Below are 19,393 nucleotides of genomic sequence, written 5' to 3'. Positions count from 1 at the left end.
AAGGAGTCAGGCTAAGGGGCATATGAGGGACACCGAAACAGTCCCGTCACCTGTCAATTCTGTCTCACAGACAAACTCTGTGAAGTCCAGGAACCAATACACAGAGACAAGCAGTGGCCTCGTCCCCTGAGGCAAGTTTTACCTGCAAGCTCTGTCTTGTGAGTATATGTCCAGCTGGGAGTAAGGGAGGAGGCCGTCTCAACTCCAGCCATGTTGCAGCTCTCTCCCTGTCTTGGAGGATTTTCATAAAGTCTGTCCATTCCAGGGCTATGAGAACACAGGCCACGCAGGTAGCATTCCACCATGTTTCTGTCTAGTCAGGACACTAGGAACTTGAGGAATAGCTGATGCCTCTCATGTTCAGTTGTCATTGGTACCCGCAGCCATGGGGTCTCCTGTCCTCTGTCTTTACTAGCATTACATAAGTGAGCCTGGAGGGCAGAAGCTAGGGTCTGTTTGGTCCCCCAGAGTCTGCCCGAAGCACTCAGAACTTAAGCCTACCACACTTGCTCTCATTCATCCCTCCCTAGTCCTTCCCACTATCCCAGGAATCAGGAGCTTCCAGATGACAGGGGTTAAGCATGAAGATATTCATCATCTTGTCAAAATCAGGCTCCTGGAGGTGACAAGGGGTTGGGATGAGTCTCTGTGCTCCCTACCAGGGTGTCAGGATAGACTGTGCCCCAACCCTCCTGCCCATGCCTCCAGTCTCAGGAGGCAGATGAGGGGAAGGACTTGTCCACGTGTCCTCCCCTTAGTTTGGCCACCGCCTGTTCCAACTCCATCGGCTTCCCATTAAGCAGATCAATAGCTTCCACTGGTTTCCAATTTGTGTCTCCAGAAATTCATCTTCCAGCCACCTTTTTAATTAACCCCCCTCCAGTACTCAGCAGCACCAATAGATCATGTCCTCCTTCCTCCTCAGGCTTGGAAGCAGACCACAGGCTCCTGGCTCTCTGGCTGGGGAATGGCAAGTTTGTTTAAAGTCACACCATTACTTTCCTGTTACCAAAGAGCAGCTGGCTCTGCCACCTGGACGCCCCCACACCTGTGCCCTGCTGTCCTCTCCAACCTTGGAGGAAGGACTAGATCCTCCACACCAGAGGAAAATAGAGAACCAGAGAGGTGAAGTGGCATGCCAGGTCACCCAGCTGAGGAGTCAGGGCTGAGGTGCCAGCAGGTAAAGTGCAGGGGTCTGCAGGACTGCTGGGTTATGCATGCAGGACTGACTGCTGGGTTAGACATGCAGAATGGCTGGGTTAGGCAGGCAGGACAACTGTGTTAGGCAGGCAGGACTGCTGGGTTAGGCAGGCAAGAGCAACAACATTCCACACTCAGCCAGGACCAGCCAGTCCTAACCAGAGAAAAGTGAATTCATGTCTTTAAAAACTAGAGTGCCTGGTCCTCCGAGTTCATCCAGAGAAGTAAAGGAAGCAGTCGTGAGACCAACCATATGGCCACCAACCTATGGCCACCACATCCAAGTGGACAGCACACTCTACAAGATGATTCCTGTGTCTCATCTTCCCAGTGACCAATCCACTGACTTCTCCACATTCCATATGAAGAAACTGAGCCTCAGAGAGGTTAAGTCACATGTTCGAGGCTACACAGAAGTTATGGGACATGTTTAGGATTTGATGACCTCATTTCAACACTGAATTTTAAGAGGCGTGTTTGCTGGACACCTGACTGGTAAAGTCCCCTCATTGTGTCTCGGCAGTTTCTGTTCTCTTTCTACTTGCTGGATGTCTCTTCCTTGGCCCTGGCCCTGCTGATGGCCACCTAAACCTAGAGTCCTGTTCACCCAAAGCCAGGCTTCCAGCTCTAGTGTCCCGGTTCATATCTGAGGGCATGGGCATGGGATGGGGTTCCCAACCCTATCAACTGGCCTCAGAATCTGATCAGAAAGATGTATGAGGACCCATAGCATCCTGTTCCCTCCCTGCAGTACTGAACGAGCTCACACCATACCCATGTGGCCAACCCTGTGCACTGAGAACCAGTGCTTCATGCCACTGTGATGCTTCATTCATGTTCAGACCCAGAAAACAGAAATGAGGACTGCTAATATGAGGACTGAGGTCGGTTCCCAGCACCCAGACACTGTGTCATATGCCTGTGACTCCAACGCTAGGAAGGCAGAGACAGGAGGCTCTCCGGAACCTGAATGGGCCATCCAGCTGAACTGATGAGCCCTCAAGTCAGTGAGAGAACCTGTCTCAAAAAATAAGGTAGAAAGCGCTGGGAGAATGACACCTAAGGTTCTTTGGCTTACATACATGAGAGGAGGCGGTACAGAACTGACAAACAGTTCCTAAGAAACCCAAAAACACCCATAACTCCCAACTAGAGCCCACTGCCTCCCATGGCATTTGTCCTGGTCTGGTGATGTGACACCTGAGCTTCTGGCAGCTATGATTCTCCCACTGCCCATTATTTAATGAATATCCTTTGGCCTCATTTTAAAAAACCCTGTTGTTTTTCTCTTTTAAGACAAGTTCTCACTAAGCAGCCATATCTGGCATGGAACTCACTATATAGACCAGGCTGGCCTTGACTTTGTGGCAGTCTTTCTAGATTCCAAGTGCTGGTATTAAAGGCATGTGCCACATGCCCAAATAATTTTGTGTATGCATGTGTGCCTGTGTATGGGTTTGTGCACACAAGTGCAGATGCCTAGAAGTCAGAGGCATTTCCTGTTTGGAGCTGTCATTACACGCTGTTGTTAGCTGCTCATCATGGGTGCTCGGAAGAGACCTCAGGTACTCTGCAATAACAATACATGCGCTTAACTGTTGTGCCACCTCTCAAGTCTCCACTACTCTGATTTTTTAATGATTCCTCTCTACATGTCTTACAGTGTGCATTATAAGGCAAAGCCCCTATTTTGGAATGTCAAGGCCATTGCCAACATTTTTTAGTCATAAAGTAATGACATAAGACATTTGCTTTAGTCTCTGAGAGTTTACTTCTGGAATATTCTGGGCAGAAGAATTATGGCTGGAAATGTATGCACATCTTGACTCAGTCCACATGGACGCCTACGTTACCCAGACATCAGCCAGGTTGGCGCTCCCACAGGCTGCTGTCTGCAAGCTCCTCCCTGAATGCTAGGTCTCCCAGCACCCTCCACTCTCCTGCAGATGACCTCTAGGGAATTCCTACAGTGCAAGGAGTCAGCCTTGGTGATGTGGGGGGCGGCCCCTGGGGTAAAGTGCCTTGCCCATCAGGGTCTGGAATAGGGGCTAGCAACTGCAGGTAGAAAGCCTGTTGGAGGCCTCTGAATACACTCACTAGCTGTCAAGACTTACCAGCATGCACAGAGCTTCAAAACACAGCAGTCGATAAGGGCAGGCAGGCAGTGCCATACTGGGAGGTTTAAACACCTTGAGGTCCAGTGACTTGAAAGGCTGGGGCAGGAAGACTGCTTGAGCCTGGGAGTCTGAGGCCAAGACAGCATAGTGAGACTGTCTCAGAAAAACCAAAGCAAAACAAACAAAAAAGGCAAGCTGGAAAGAGCCACACAGTGCTTGAGCACATGTACACCTTGAATAAGAACTGTGTGTCACAGGACCATGAACACTCCATAAATAAAGCAGGAGGGGTACCATGAATGCCAGAACTCTACTGGATTGTTGTGCATATCCTCAATCAGGAAGCATCCAGAAATTCAATATGGCAGACACCAGAAGGAATGCAAGTGATAACGAGAACTCCTTCAAATTCAAACGTGTCCATCCTAGGGTCTTGACCACAGATGCTAACTCCAAACTAATGGCACAGGCAGCCATTGCTGGGCCAATGCCAGCATGGAAGTTGATGCCTAGAGTATGGGCAAAGCATATTCTTTGGGGAGTTAAGGATTGAGGAGCGGAAGGAAGGACATCTCCTGAGGTACTGGCCTACATGGGGACAACATGGTAAATGCTTTCACAGGGGACAAGAACTGTGCAGCTGGGGAAGGGCATAGGTGCCTTGTGCATCTACTGTCCCCTAGCATTAATTAGTAAGGTAAAATATACAACACAAATAATCAGGATATCAAATGGGGTGCATGACATATGGGGCTCATATCACCCACGTTCAAATCCACTCTGTCACTTGCCAAGGTCACTGCTGCCCTGTGTTTTGTTTGCTTCAGGTAATGAGACTGTAGCCACCAGCAGGGCAGTTCTGAGTACTGAACTGAAGTTTGTTTACCTGGTGTTTGGAATGGTTTGGGCATGTGGGAGGTGTTATTCTTGTTTGCACTACTGCTTTGATTTTCCTGTAAATCTAAACTATTTTGAAATTTTAAAAAACCCCAGACATGTGCTAAATGACTCCAACAGAGGTGTTCAGATAGAGCCATTACACAAGTCCTACTATGGGCCTTACCCATATAGTCTTGGCCTTAGGTTTCATTGAAGTGGACCCAACTGTTTAGCTCTGGAAGTCTCCAAAGGCACAGTGGATCCAGTGTGGTTCCCACTGAATAATGTTCGAAGTGGTGGAAACTTAGAGGTGGGACCTAGAATGAAGACTGAAGGTCACTGAGAGAGTGATTCCATCCAGGGGCTACATAATGCCAGCTCCTTCCTCTCTGTTTCTTATTTCTTAGCCATTTGGTGAGTGGCTTGGTTTGGTCATGTGATCCCGCTATGAAGTACCATAGGACCCAGTAACTGGACAGGCGCAGGGTGAGGACCATTGCTCCCACCTCAGCAGTTGGACAAGTCAAGATAATGCAGAGCCGGCTGCTACTCAGGTCATGACTCACCTGAGCTGTGTTGAATACAGGCCTCAGGTTACCAGACCATCTGTGACTCACCCCATATGATGGATACAGATGAAATAAAGCAGCTCTCTTCCCCGCTTCCCCTACGTCCTCAGGATCACACATTTAGTTCCTGAAATGCAAGACCCTTTTGTATCCCCCATCATCCAGCAATCAGAGACAACTCAACTGCAGGCAGTACTACAGCCTCTTCATCAGTCATATGGCACGGATACTTTTCCTCAGAAACTTAAAAGAAGGGACTCCCACTTGACCACATGGAGCTGAACTCAGAGCCTGCAAGCAGAGAATGGTTAGCTATGGAATAACAGGAGGATGAGAGCCAAGAGGCACAGGCTGCATAGTGAGGTACACTAAGACATAACAGCACCAATGGCCTCCACTCTTACTTCTGTCCTCCAGGATTTCGGTTCAACTCCCTACAGCTGGGTCTAAATGTAGCCTTCTAACTCTGGCACCACCTATTTACAGCACAGGGAGGGGCTCCTACACTGCCTCGCCTGGCCCTTTGGCCATTATTATGTTAAAAGGGAAAGCAGAGGGAGGGAGGCACCTAATTGCCTTGTGGAGAAGGAAGGAATGGCCAGTGGCCCCCAGAACCTCACCTTCTCTGGCATTGTTGCTCTGGGAATATTGTTAGGGACTCACTGAGAGCCTGTACCCCAATCTTCCCTCTGTGGTGAGCATTTACAACGTACAGATGGAACTTAGGGCTCAGATAGGCAGCCCTCAGTCCCAGGAGATTGGTACTTGGAGACGGGGCTTTAGGAGGCAGGTAAGTTTTGAATATGGTTATGAAGTGAATAGAACACAATGGGATTAGTGTTCTATGAGGAGGTATGTCTCAGAGCCCTTCCACACAGGTGAGGATGCAGAGAGAAGGCAGCCCTCTTGGAGCCAGGAACCTAAATGATGTTCCCTGTAGAGTTGACCTTCCTTGTAGCCACTTGCAAGCACAGGTCAGTTGTCATTGTCCCCAGTCATTCCTCATAGGTCTCCTAGGGCCCTGATGCGGATGTGCAGAGCATCTTCTTCCTGATGTGTCCAGCACTCTGGACAGCACTACCCACACACTCCCAACAGTCCCAATGACCCCTGACAGGCACCTCACTGGGCTCACCATGTTGTTGCTAACATAGGCAGCCATGGTCATGAGGAGTCAGAGTTGCCCAGCTCCTTGACTGCTATGGTTTGGATAAGATATATCCCCCCAAACTCACATTGAGTCTTGGTCTCCACTCATCAGGGGTATGGGCACTGCTTTCATCGCAGAACTGCTGTGACAAGGCTCCCCCTTCTGATCACATCCCTTGCATTCTTTCACTCACCCTTTTGCTTTCCCCACCAGTTCCAGAAAGCAGCACTAGGTCTTTATCATTGGGTGCTACTACCCAATCTTGGACTTGCCAGCCTCCAGAGTAGAGACCACACAAGCCTGTTTTCTTTATGAATTTCCCAGTTGCACCACTCATTCAGTAAGGACAACAGAAAATGGGCTCACAGTGACCTTGCAAGTCCCTAACTACAAAACAAGGTTTGCAAAACCACTGGAAGGTTCCTGCACTGTCTGAGGACTGTGTAAGTAAGGTCTACCATGCTAGGATGGGGGATAGACAATGGGGCTCTGCCAGTCTTAGAGTACAGTTTATCCAGAGTGGTTAGGGTGGACTTTCTGAGGAGGCTGCGCTCACCTCTGAGCACACCAGTGGCTTTCCACATCTACCCAGCCTCCAATATTAAAAGGTAAACTCCTCTTTCTCTTAGTGAGTCCCTGGTGTCTCTGTCCCACTCCCTGGCTACCTATCCTGGACCTGCCCCCAACTTTCCTACAGTTCCGCAACTAAAAGTCGACATCCAGGGCATCAGGGGACCTCCAGGATGCTTTACCACCCCACAGACACTGGGGGAAGGAGGGTCTTTACAAGGCTGGGCCCTTAGGGCACAGAGGAGAGCTGCAGTGATATTCTGACCCCTTCCCAGTTTTGGAGAAAGGCACTGTAGTGTTAAACACCTGCTAACTGGGCTTGGGAAAGCTGAGGAGCACAGGCCCAGGAGGGCAGATGGCGCCAGGCAAGACTACAACATTCATGGCTTTGGAAGCCAAAAGTTCTTTTGGCTCTGACTCTCCAGTTTCTCGAGAAAGCAGCCACACACAATACACAAGCAAACAGGTGTGGCTGTGGCCAGAGCAGCTCTGCTTACAGAAAGTCAGGGAAAAAGAAACAAGGAAACCCTCACAAACAAGGTCTGGGACTCCTGACATCAGTGATGACTGTCCACGAAGGAAAAGACAAGTTCGTGGGAATTGTGCTGGGAAAACTAGACATTCATGTGGGTCAAGAGCAGAGAGAGGAATGCTGGTGCTTGGCTTGCGTCCTCTTTTTTATTCAATCTGGCAGTTAGGGTGAATCTTCCCATCTCAATTAACATAATTTAGAAATTTTTTCACAGATCTGCCCAGAGTTTTGTCTCCAAGGTGATTCTAGATCCTGTCAAATTGACAATATTAACTATCATACCATTGAACTGAATTTGCTTTTTTTGTTTCCTTCCCTCCTCTTTCCGACCCTCCTTCTATCCCTCCCTTCCCAGATAGGGTCTTACTACGTAGCCCAGACTGTTCACACACATGAGATCTTACTGTCCCTTTCTTCCTAGTATTAAGATTATAGGTGCACACACATTGCCCAGCTAAAACGGTAACTGTCGTGGTCATGGTATTTTACTGCAATTTTAAGAAGCAAAGGAAAATGCCTAAAGCATCTGGCCATGTAAATGAGTGGCTAGGGAGCTGTCTTTTCCATTCTACCCTTAAAAGAGCCACAGGGAAGAAGCTCAAATATGGTTTTTTCAGCTACAAACTTGTTTCTGCTAAAAATTCTGCATTATTTTTGGTTTACAGTGTTTCTTTCTGCTGTTATTATTTTTGTGGATATTTTGCTTTGTTTTGGTTTTGGGGTGTGTGTGTGCGCGCGCGCATTGTGCATGTGTGTGTGTGTGCACGTGTGCATGTGAGTATACACAGTTTTGTTTTTTTTGTTTTTTTAAATATTTATTTATTGTGTATACAGTATTCTGTCTGTGTGTATGTCTGGAGGCCAGAAGAGGGCACCAGACCTCATTACAGATGGTTGCAAGCCACCATGTGGTTGCTGGGAATTGAACTCAGTACCTTTGGAAGATCAGGCAATGCTCTTAACCTCTGAGCCATCTCTCCAGCCCTTGTTTTTGTTTTTTTTAGACAGATGGTTTAGCAGTTAAGGTGCTTGCTGTCAAGGCTGATGACCTGAGTTCAGTCCCCAGTTCCTACATGGTAGAAGGAAAGAACTAAATCCTGAAAACTGTCCTCTGATCTGCACATATACAAACGTGTATGCACACACACAATAAATAAATATGCAGGCGTGGAGGCACATTCCTTTAATCTCAACATTTAGGAGGCAGAAGCAAGCAGATTTCTGTGAGGCCACTCTAACTAACTAACTAACTAACTAACTAAACTAACCAACTAACTAACTAACTAACTAACAATAAGCTAAAGATCATATGATAATCAAGGATGAGCAAAGCAAGTTGACTGAGTGTTTGATGTCACATGCCCTAATGTTAGATGACTTCACCCCATCTCCATATGATCCAAAATACAATCTAGAGATAGTAAAACCTACAAAGTGGGTTTACTAGGCTTGGCTGTGGTTTGCTCTTCAAAGGTTTGTATGCCTAGTCCCCAGCAGGCAACACTGCTCTGGTTGACCCTCAAGAGGTGAGGCTGGATAAAAGAGTAGGAGTCGTGGGTGCCACCCTCACCATGGATGGTGTTTCTCTGGGGCTCCCTGTGGCTCCCTGTTGTCTCAAGTGAAGCCACTCATGCTTTGCCTCTGTCTACAAATGGCTGTCTCCCTCTGTTTCTCTTCCATGCTAGGATGCAGCCAGGAGCCCTCACAAAGATGTCAGTGCCATGTTAGCTGGACCCTCTGCTGTCAGAATCTAGCCTAGTAAACTACTTTCCAGGGTATTTACCAGTTACTAAGTTACTGAACCTATGGTATTTTGTTCTGGCAATGCAAATACAGAAAGAAAAATTTTAAAAAAGTCAAACAAAGCTGTTTTGTTTTTTCTGCGTTGTTGCTTTTGAGGAAATAAATGCCAAACCTTTCATATACCCACAAAGCAGACAACAGGCTGATGTGAACAGGAGCCGGGGTTCTCTTCAGTGTGGTCCAGCAAAGTCTGGTTCCCCAGAGCCAGGGGAAAAAGTAAAGCAGTCTGGCCAGCATCTGTGTGATGAACTTGATGATGGAGCCCACACTGGGAGGTATCTGGGACATGGTATGGACTATTATGTTGACATCCTTCTAACCGTCCCCTATGAAGAAATATCATCCTTTGCTTCATCCCCTTCACTAAACCCAGCCTCTCCAATCCTCCAGGGCTCTGTTGGGCAACGAGAGGGACATCCTCAGTGATTTGTCCTTAGTGGCTTGCTGCTTGCCCCCAAAGCTGTGAAAACAGTTTCTGGCTCTGCCGTGTATTCCTCAGAAGACATTCCCTTGGCACAGGGACACTGTGAAGCACTGGGCACACGGAACTGCTGCCAGCTACTCTGCTGAGGAACCTGGCTACTTGAATCTGCAGCAGCAATGACCTTTAGACCCTGTCTTAGCTATTTTTTTCTATTGCTGTGACGAGACACCATGACCAAGGCAACAGGCAGGTAGGCAGGCAGGCATGGTGCTAGAGCAGCAGCTGACACGTTGTAACTTACTGGCAAGTTGGAGGCAGAGAGGAGGTTCAAATGGGCTTTTGAAATCTTCAGTGGTTTCAAGCCTAATCCCACTGACAAACTTCTTCCAAAAAGGCCACACTTCCGAAACCTTTCCAAAATAGTTCTCCCAACTAGGGACTAAGCATTCAGATTTATTAGTCTTTGAGAGCCATTCTCATTCAAACCCAGATCCCCTCTCCCGCTCCACCCTCTCCACCTCTCTAGAACCCCAGAATCACTATAAAGTGGTATCTGTCACTGTTCCAGTTCGTAGGTTGTGAAACAAAGGCTTTCCAGGGGAAGGGCACATTCAGTCAAGGGCTCTCTGCCATCCTGACATCCTCATCCCTGACCTCTGTCCTTCAAGACTAGGCGTTACATGAGGAGGGCAGTGGACTGGTCAGGCCCAGTCTGCAGCCGTGTGTCAGTATGTAACCTCTCTTGGGCTCAGTCACTGATCCCCAAAGTTGGCAAGTGATATACCTTGGTTGGTAACAACTCATTTTGCCTGCCAGAAAGCAGCTCAGTCCAAAGAGAGGTAGTGTTATATTCAGAAAAACCTGACTGTGGTCTGTGATGGGGCTGCATAGGGTGAGAGCAGTGCTGATCTGTACACCCGAGGGAGGAGTCAGAGCGGCAGGCACAGGCTGGGCCTCAGTGAAAGCCGGATAGCAGGTCTGCAGGGCTCCCTTCAGCGCCACATTGCCCCCAGAGGTCTTGCTCAGCTATCCCTCAAAGTGAGGCTGATGACAAGGGCAGAAGGCAGAACGGGCCACCTCCTCAGGGCTTGTTGGTGGAACTCTTTGGCCAGTTAAGTCCTGATTTTCTTTTCTCTAGGGACTTTAGCTCATTACATTATGAATTAAATACAGATCTGGAAACGAGATAGAATGAACTCCAAGAAGAAAGCAGTTATATTTAAATCTCATCTCCTGCCTGCTTACCCCCAGTTCCCTGCATCCCCGTGAGTTTCCAGAGGATGGTCATGTTATGGCCATCAACATCGTTACATGTTCACGGCAGCTGCCCCTCTCACTCTGTACCTATCCCGGACCCTACAGCAGACCCAGGCCTGGACCTCTGCCTGGGGCTCATCTGCATACATTTGGCGACTGCAGTTCTGGCAAGCATATGGCTGGAACACAGGCCTAACACTCAGGTACTATCGGTACTATGTCACAGTCAACCAGAGGGAAATGGTTACACAGAAACCGTGTTAAGAGAAGTCTGAGATAGACAACTGTGCACTGTCCTTAAAAACTTTGTAGGTTTCTGGTCCCTCATGTCCCATGGGTGAGGGCAGTGTCACTGTCATTCTTGTTTCACAGATAGAGACCGTGAGGCTGTGGGAGTATGTGAGGTGAGTCCTGACACGATAGCTACACAGCGCCGGGCATAAGACCAGGGCTTCGTGAGCACTGGCTGAACAAAAAGAGAACAGACAGTGAATGGACCTTGAGTCCCATGGGTACTTCCTGGGAACCTTGAGCAGTTATACACCAACAAACTGAAGTGTTCTGAGATGCACGTACCAAGGCTTCAGGCATCCAGGGTACAGCCAGACCAAGGCCAGCTATGAGAGGACAGTGTGGTAGCCTGGCCAGCAGGTACAGCTAGCTCCTGCAGAGTAGACTGTGTCTTAAGAAGATGACAGGCTGGGGGCCTGCTCTGGAGCAGGACTGAGTCCATGGTGCTGAAGAAAGCTGAGAGAAGGGGGCTGTCATTTCCAGGCAAGGAGGTACTTCTGGTTGTTGGATCAGCAAAGCACAACCCAGGAAAGGGCAGTGAGTCAGGCCTGAATCTGGCTCTGACACCAAGGGGACAGATTAGGTGACAAGCTGGATATAGAACAGGCATGCAGCCCCATAGAACTGCTCCTTTTCTAGGCCCAGGAGACAATGGGAGGTTGAATGGCCGCAGCATCTACCCTGGTTCAGGCCTGTATAGAGCTCAGCTTGCATCCCAGAGCCTGACTAAATCTTCACAGTAAACAGTAGTCAGTCCTTTCAGGGGAGGGGCCAGGTTACAGATGCAGGTAGGCGGGCCAGGGAAGGCCTCCTTGACACAAAAATGTGAGCAAAAACTTGCAGGAGGTGAGGGAGTCACGTGGAAACAGAGGACAGTACTAGTGAAAAGGCCCTGAGGCAATAGAGGAAGCGAGGAAGAGCTGAGAGCAAGAAATTGACTAAGGACTATGTATGGTCTTGGAGACCAATGTAAGGGCTCTGAATCAGGAGAAAATGACGCAAGGTACTGAGTCAAGGAGAGACATGAACTATCTAGGTTTAATAGAATCCCTCTGTCTGCCCAGTAGAGTAAATTCATTGTGTGTGGGCTGGAGGGAGAACCTGAACCTGCTGGGGCCTACATATGGGATATGTGAGGCAGAAGAAGCAGTGTAATGGCTGATGGGGCTGACACCAGTTGGTGCCCTCAAAGCTGGAAGCACGAAAGCATGTACTTCAAACAACAGGCAACAGGCTTTACTTTGTCTTTCAGGATCCTGAGGCTCAGAGAGAAATAGACCTTGCAAAGTCACATGGGATTATTCCTAAGTGTCAGGACCCAAATCACAACCTTGTGGGTCGAGGCACACAGACTGGTAACCCTGAGCAACCCCAAGAGCAGCATGGTGTACACATCCCTCAAGAGGTATGCTGAGTGCCCTCAAGATCTGGGGGCAATGCAGGAATTGACTGTTCTCTCTATTTTAATAAAGACTACTCAAAGCCTTGAAAATTAATTTCCCCTAGGAAGACAATTAATGTCAAATATATACCTGCTGAGCAAATGATTAAGATAAAAACCCAGCCGAGAGTGCTCTGCCCAGGCTGATTCCAAGAAAGGTCTTCAAAGGTCACTGCGCGGGGTAATGAAGGCAGCGTCCAGTGGAGGGGAGGGTTTCTCTCCCAACACTAACATTTCAAATCTCTTTCATCACCCTCCATCTTCTAACGAAGGGCATTAACAATATCACTGGGGCCAGCATGGTGGAAAGTGATACTCATGGCTGCTATAACCAGGCCTGATCCATCAGGTAAGGCTGGCTTAACCTAATGCCCACAATAGAGCCTCCTCAGGGTCTCAATCCAGGTCTGGTATTTTAGGAACCCTGACCACCACAGCCAGCAGTAATGACTGGCTCTGCCTACAGATACACAAACATCGCCTGGTCAGCCTTTCTCAGTCACAGGGTTGAGCATCATTACTGCAAATGGAGACTGCTTGTTCATTTCCCGGTCACCCAGACCCAAATAATCACACAGAAACTATATTAATGACAATACTGTTCAGCTGATAGTCTAGGCTTATTCCTAGCTAACTCTTACATCTTAAATTAACCCATCTCTATTAATCTGTGTATCACCACAAGGCTGTGGCCTATTGGTAAGGTTCTGGCATCCTTCTCTTTTGGCAGCTACATAGTGTCTCTTTGACTCCGCCTAGTCTCTCTCTATATTTCTGCTCAGATTTCCCACCTGTTTTTATTCTGCTAAGCCATTGGCCAAAACAGCTTTATTCATTATCTAATAAAAGCAACACATATACAGATGGACATCCCACATCATCTCCCTTTTTGTCTAAATGAGGGTTCTAAGCCTAATACAAAACTATATGCAATAAAAACAAATATCAAGTATTGTTCAGTGAAAAGAGGCAAAAACATACATAAAAATTAGAATTACAACCAGCATGAACAACATCAAACAAGAAACATATGCTAAATGTTTCAACAGTTATCCTATCCCAAGAAGTCTAAGTCTCATATTAAAAATGGTTTGGTTAAGTCATGAGAGGAAAGTAACTATGACTATCAAGTCTTTAACTCCATCAAAGACCTGAGAAGGGAAATAATACTACTTGAGTAAACAGGAAGTGCAATCAAGCAACTTCCAAAAGGTACAAGAAATGACACAGACAACTGGCTACCTGGGCAATCACCCAAAATCTCATTTGTAACGTTGGGGCAACCAACTTTGGCTAAGGCCTAGAGTATCTGACAGACCATTTTCAGAGGCAGGAAATCTGAAAGACTGTTTTGCCTATATTGGCAGTTTGTCAGTCAACAAAGATATACAGAAAGAGTGGACAGAGTAAAAAAAAAATGCCATGTAGCTGTCGAAAGAGGACTCTGGCACCTTACTGGTAGGCCACAGCCTCGAGGTGATATAAGATTAATAGAAATGGGTTAATTTAAGATGTAAGAGCTAGCTAGGAATGTGCCTAAGCTATTAGCTGAATAGTGTTGTAATTAATAAAGTTTTTATGTGATTATTTGGGTCTGGGCAGCTGGGAAATGAACAGGTAGTCTCTGCTTATACATTACAGATTCTTGACTAAGGCCCAGAATGATGAGAAAGGTTACTCTGTGGGGCAAAAATTAAGGTCTCAGACCCAGATGAGTGCCCTGTAACCTCAGGCACCCTCCATTAGATTCTGGGTTATGAGAGGATTTGGTGTTTGCAAATCAGAGATAAAACACTATGGTCCTTCACTTACTATTGTAAATAAAGTTATTGTGGAACTTGGCTCATTTGTTTCTAAACTATGGGTTACAGCTCTGAGAACCACAGCAGTCCATGGAACACTGCCAATCAAGCCCCACCTGTTGTGGGAACCTCAGGTTCAGTATGGTTCCCTGTCTAGCAGCTGCTCTGTCTATACAGGATGGGCCTTGATAAATGAAACTGTGAGCTGGGTGACTGTTATAGTTGGGTCTCAGCCATGACTGCAGAGCATAGGGGCCAACTCAAAGACTTGGTCACCTGTCTGTGTTAGGACAGAGGAACTGCTTTGGGGTTCAGTCTCCTGGGGCTCCTTGGGGCCCACACCAAGTCAGTAGCATGAACTCTAATAAGACTCCTATGACTTCAGATAATATGTTGGCCATGGGAAGTCTTGTCCCACCATGTCCCAGAGCCTCAGTTGCTCCACCTGATGGTTTCTGAGGTTCTGCTTTGACAGGATGATCTGTGAATTTCAATAAGTGCCACAGGCTCTGAGCTCTCCTTTTGAGACCCGGGAAAACCGAAGCTCTTCTGCAGAGTGAAGAGTAGTTTATCTACTATACTGTGGGGCAACTCTAGGCAGGACCTCAGTGGGAACATTGGCTCCCTAACCCTTTGGGACCCATGTTCCTCCAAGCACCATCCTCAAGCCTAGTTCTTTCACAACACTGTAACACAATTTCCAAGTTTACCTGCCCCCCCCCCCATCTCCCCATATCATATGCTGCCCCAGCCTGCCTTATATTTGTCCAGGGCTCCACAGATGCCTCCAATGTGTCATCTTGCCTCCTTACCTGAGCCACACAGAAACCAGCAGGCTCTTAGGAAAGAATAGAGATGACATTACTGGCTGCCTACCACAGTTCATTGCTCCCTGTTATACCTGGAACATTTCTAGCCTGGTTCCACTCCAGCCTTGTTCTCTTGTGTTTATTCACCAAATTCTCTGCATAGTATCCACCCACATGTCCACCTCAAAAATGCCACATATACTTCCACAGGAGCTCTGCTGCTTTCTGGAGCATACTATCCCAGCTCTTTCAGTGGCAGTGACTCCATCACTCAAGCTACTCCTCAGAAACCTTCCCTGACCTCAGCCCACATGAGGGTACCTTGATATTCCCTTTCACTCATAGTCCCATGTTCGTGCATTCTCTGCAATGCCTGGGAGTTATGGTGACAGTCTGTGACTTGGATGGAATCTGAAGGTGTGAGGACAGCCATCCAGGGACGGTCAGTGGAGTCTGACCGCCCAGAGGAAAGACTTAGAGCAGAATCTCCTTCTCCCACTCATGCATCTGAAGCTGTGTTCCAGAAGAGTCATCCATTTTCAGACCCTTCATCTGTTGATTTGGTACAAGAGTTTTTGACTCTGAGAACTGCGGGGTAGGAAACTTCAGCTCACCACATGCTAGCCTTTGTTGTTATAGAAAGAACCTAGACTCCAGAATCTCCCACTAGATGACAAACAATTAGAACCTGACTGGATATATATGCAAGCTGCATTCCATCCATGCACATGGTATGCCTGCCTGTATCACTGGTGTTTCTTTGCTTGCTTGATTTTTAAACATTTTTTTCTGTCTGTATACCACACGAGTGCCTGGTACCCAGAGAGTTCAGAGTAGGAGGTTAGATCCTTTGAAACTGGAGTTACAGACAGTTGTGAGCCACATGTAGGTATTGGGAACTAATCCTGGGTCCTCTGCAAGAGTAACAAGTGCTCTTCATCACTGAGTCATTGCTCCAACCCCAACTCTTTTGCATTTTTCATCTGCATTATTACACATTCAAACCCAGAACGTGCCTTGGGAGTACTGGCGCTAATTACGTCCCACTAGATCTGTGCATAGGTATGTTGTTTTCTCAGAAGTGATTAAAAATGGTGTTGTTTGTTTTGCTGTTGTTTGAGACAATGCCTCACTATATCACTCAGACTGGTTTGAGTTCAAGCAATTCTTCTGCCTTAGCTCCTGAGTGCTGGGATTATAGTGTCAACGACTGCCAGGCTCACATATGTTTTTTAATTTTGGTTTTTAGAGGGCTTTTGTTGGCTTTATAGGTTTATAATTTTTAGTGAATTTTAAATCCTTTCCATTTGATATGAAATGGAGTATTAGAGTGCATGATGTGTCTGTCGAGTGTGGGAGGTATATGTGCCACAGTGTACATACATGTAGAAGTCAGAGGACAATTTGGTGGAGTCAGTTCTCTCTTTCCATCTTTTCATGGGTTCCAGAGTTTGAACTTAGGTTTCTGGGATTATGAAGAAAGTATCTATACCTGCTAAGTCATTTCAATGCTCAAATTTGAAAATTTTAATTGTCACACAGAAATGTAATTGAACTTTTTGCAATAATCATGTATTATGTAATGCTACTGAATTCATTTATTTGTTCTCAGAGTTATTTTTGGAAGATTCCTTGGGATTTTCAGGGCACACGATCACGCTGTCTAAACATAGACACAGATTGCGTCTTCCTTTTGAATCTCTCCCTTTTGGTTTCCTTGTTTCTGGTGATCTACTGACGCACAGTGGAGAAATACATGCTTGCTTTGTTCCCAGTTTTCAGGAGAAACTTCTGTCTTTCCCCTTCAAGTGTGACAGCAGCTGTAGGTTGACTGTAGGTGTTCAGTACAGGGTCTTGTCTCGAGAAGATTTTCTTGTTGTTGTTTTGTTTTGTCTTTTTAACGGAAACATCTCACTGTGTAGCCCTGGATGACCCGGAACTTACTCTGTAGAAAACGCTGGCCTTGAACACAAAGATCCTCTGCTTCCTGAGTGCTGGGATTAAAAGTATGCACCACCATGCCCAGATCCCTCTAAATTTTTAAACATTTACTTCATAAATGTGTTTAGAATCCTCTACTATTAGACTTTAAAGTCCACTGGGCTCTGCTGTTATATTGGTCTGATCTCTGGAACTGATATCACTCTTTTCTCCTCCATCAGTCTGACAGAAGCATTTGAATGTTGACTGATGTTAAAGAAGTAGGCTTCAACCTCTCAGAGGTTGAAGGTGAGCCCTATTGCTGAAGACACTATACACTTTAGACACACAACATGGAAGATATGAGTTGAACCTGACCTAAAAGTCTCCTCTCTGAGTATTAGTTAGCTTTCACAGTACCAGAAGATGTCATGCAAGCTTCCAAAAGAGAGAAGCAACCAATAGTCCTACCCAGCCATGATTCCTATGAAGTACCATGATGATCAGCATGGCAGGAGAACCCTATGGGTGCAGCAGTGACACTTGCACCTTGGCAATAGCTCTCTAAATGGTCTTAAGGCCTGCTTAACAAGAGGGAAATCATAGCTGGCACTGAAAACCTGAACAACTGGTGAGGTCATGGGTCTTGGAGGGAAACCTACAACAACCACTTTATTACTTCGGTTTACTTGATAACTGCTAAATATTTGTTCCCATGCCCACAGGTAAGTGTAGCTCTCACCCCTCAATAAAGAAATGTCTCTTTGCAACAGATGGAGATTATTACAGAAAATCAGAATTGACCAAAATGCAGAGAACAAGTATGTGTGTTCCCAGTCACACTGATTCACCTACAACACAATGCCTGCACCTAAGTCTCAGGAAGCCTCTAGAAAGGAAAACAGAAAACTCACAAGAGCCAGAGGAACAGGGTGTCTGCTGTTAGAATGCAACTCCTAGAAATGTCAGAGAGGTACACTTGTAAAGTCCCAACACCACAGCTGGTTAAACAAGGCCTGAACAAGTGTACTAACAAACATGTCAAACATGGAAGGGGGAGGTTTCATTGGGCTTCAACCCTAGACAAACAACTACTGGCAACTAAGGAATGATGAGATGGGAGAAAATGTCTTCCATTGGAAGAGTCCTCAAATTGGTTATCCAACACCAAGTGGTCTGCCTTGAAATAATAATAATACATACATACATACATATATGCGTGTGTGTGTATGTGTGTGTGTGTGTGTGTGTGTATACACATACAAGTAACACAATACCATTGCTCTCAACCTGTGGGTTGCAACCCCTTTGGAGGGAGTGTCAAACAACCCTTTCACAAGGGTCACATGTTAGACCCTGATATCAGATATCAGATATTTACATTATCCTGATATCAGATATTTACATTATGATTCATAATAGTAGCAAAATCACAATAGCAACAAAATAATTTTATGGTTGAGGGTCACCACAACACAAGGAACTACATTAAATGGCTGCAGCATTAGATAGGTTGAGAATTACTGAAGTAAAATTATACAGACTGACTGAGCAGATTATATTTATATATGAAGGAGTATGTGTATGTGTGTTTTATTTTTAAAGAGGCTAGGGATCGTGAATTTGAGAGAGAGCAGGGGATGGGTACATGGGAGGGGTTGGAAGAAAGAAAGGGAAAGAGGAAATGATGTATTCATATTTTAATTAAAAACATTGTTTTTTAAAAAAGTATTCTCAGTTCAATTGAACTTCTGTATTTTCCAGTTTCATTGACTTACACTCTGATATTAATCTTTTTCTTCTATTTACTTTAAATTTATTCTTTCAAAGAACAATTTCTTTTGGTGAAAACTAAGCTTGTTGATTTGATATCATTTTTCTTTTATACTATTGACATTTAGTGCTCTGAAAGGTCTCATTGTGTACTGCTTAAGTGGAAGCCTGTCAATTTTATAATATTTATTTATTACTGTATTGTAGCATGGGGAATGGAACCTTTGCACATGCTAAGTAAGTCTCTAACATTGAGCCCAGAGCCCTGCCATTTTTAGTATACTTTGTATTATAATTCAGCTCAAATTTCTTTCTTTTGCTTTCCTCTTTGATCTTTAAATCAAATTAAATAATTTAAAATGTTGTCAAAATCTCCAATCTCCAAATATTAATATGAGCTACTGATTTTTTAATTTTCTCTCATTGTGGCCAGGGCACACACTCTGTGATGAATCCTTTTAAATGTACTGAGTTTTATTTCATTGTGCAGTGTCTAGTAAGCCTTGCTGTTTTGCTGTGACCAAATACCTGACAAAGCAATTCAAGGAAGGACTAATTTTGGCTATTAGTTTGAGGGGATAGTACATCATACTGGGGAGATCATGGTGGCAGCAGCATGATCCTGCTGGTCACACTGCAGCCTCAGTCAGGAACAGGAGCATGAGGCTGCTGGTCACACTGCAGCCTCAGTCAGGAAGAGGAGCATGGGGCTGCTGGTCACACTGCAGCCACAGTCAGAAACAGGAGCATGAAGCTGCTGGTCACACTGCAGCCTCAGTCAGGAAGAGGAGCATGAGGCTCCTGGCCACACTGCAGCCTCAGTCAGGAAGGAGAGAGGGGTGTTTAGCTTGCTCCT

The 19,393-nt window shown here is 46.1% G+C and overlaps 1 protein-coding gene across 6 annotated transcripts in view; it reads right to left on the bottom strand.

The window, feature by feature from the left end:
* Positions 1–19,393, bottom strand: part of Iqsec1 (IQ motif and Sec7 domain ArfGEF 1) — a 334,563-nt gene that overhangs the window by 170,705 nt on the left and 144,465 nt on the right. The gene's annotated exons all lie outside the window — the stretch shown is intronic.

Source organism: Myodes glareolus, chromosome 6 (genome assembly GCF_982192425.1).
Source record: "Myodes glareolus chromosome 6, mMyoGla1.1, whole genome shotgun sequence".
In the NCBI taxonomy this organism is placed as follows: Eukaryota; Metazoa; Chordata; class Mammalia; order Rodentia; family Cricetidae; genus Myodes; species Myodes glareolus.
This window is presented reverse-complemented; position numbering and strand designations above follow the sequence as displayed.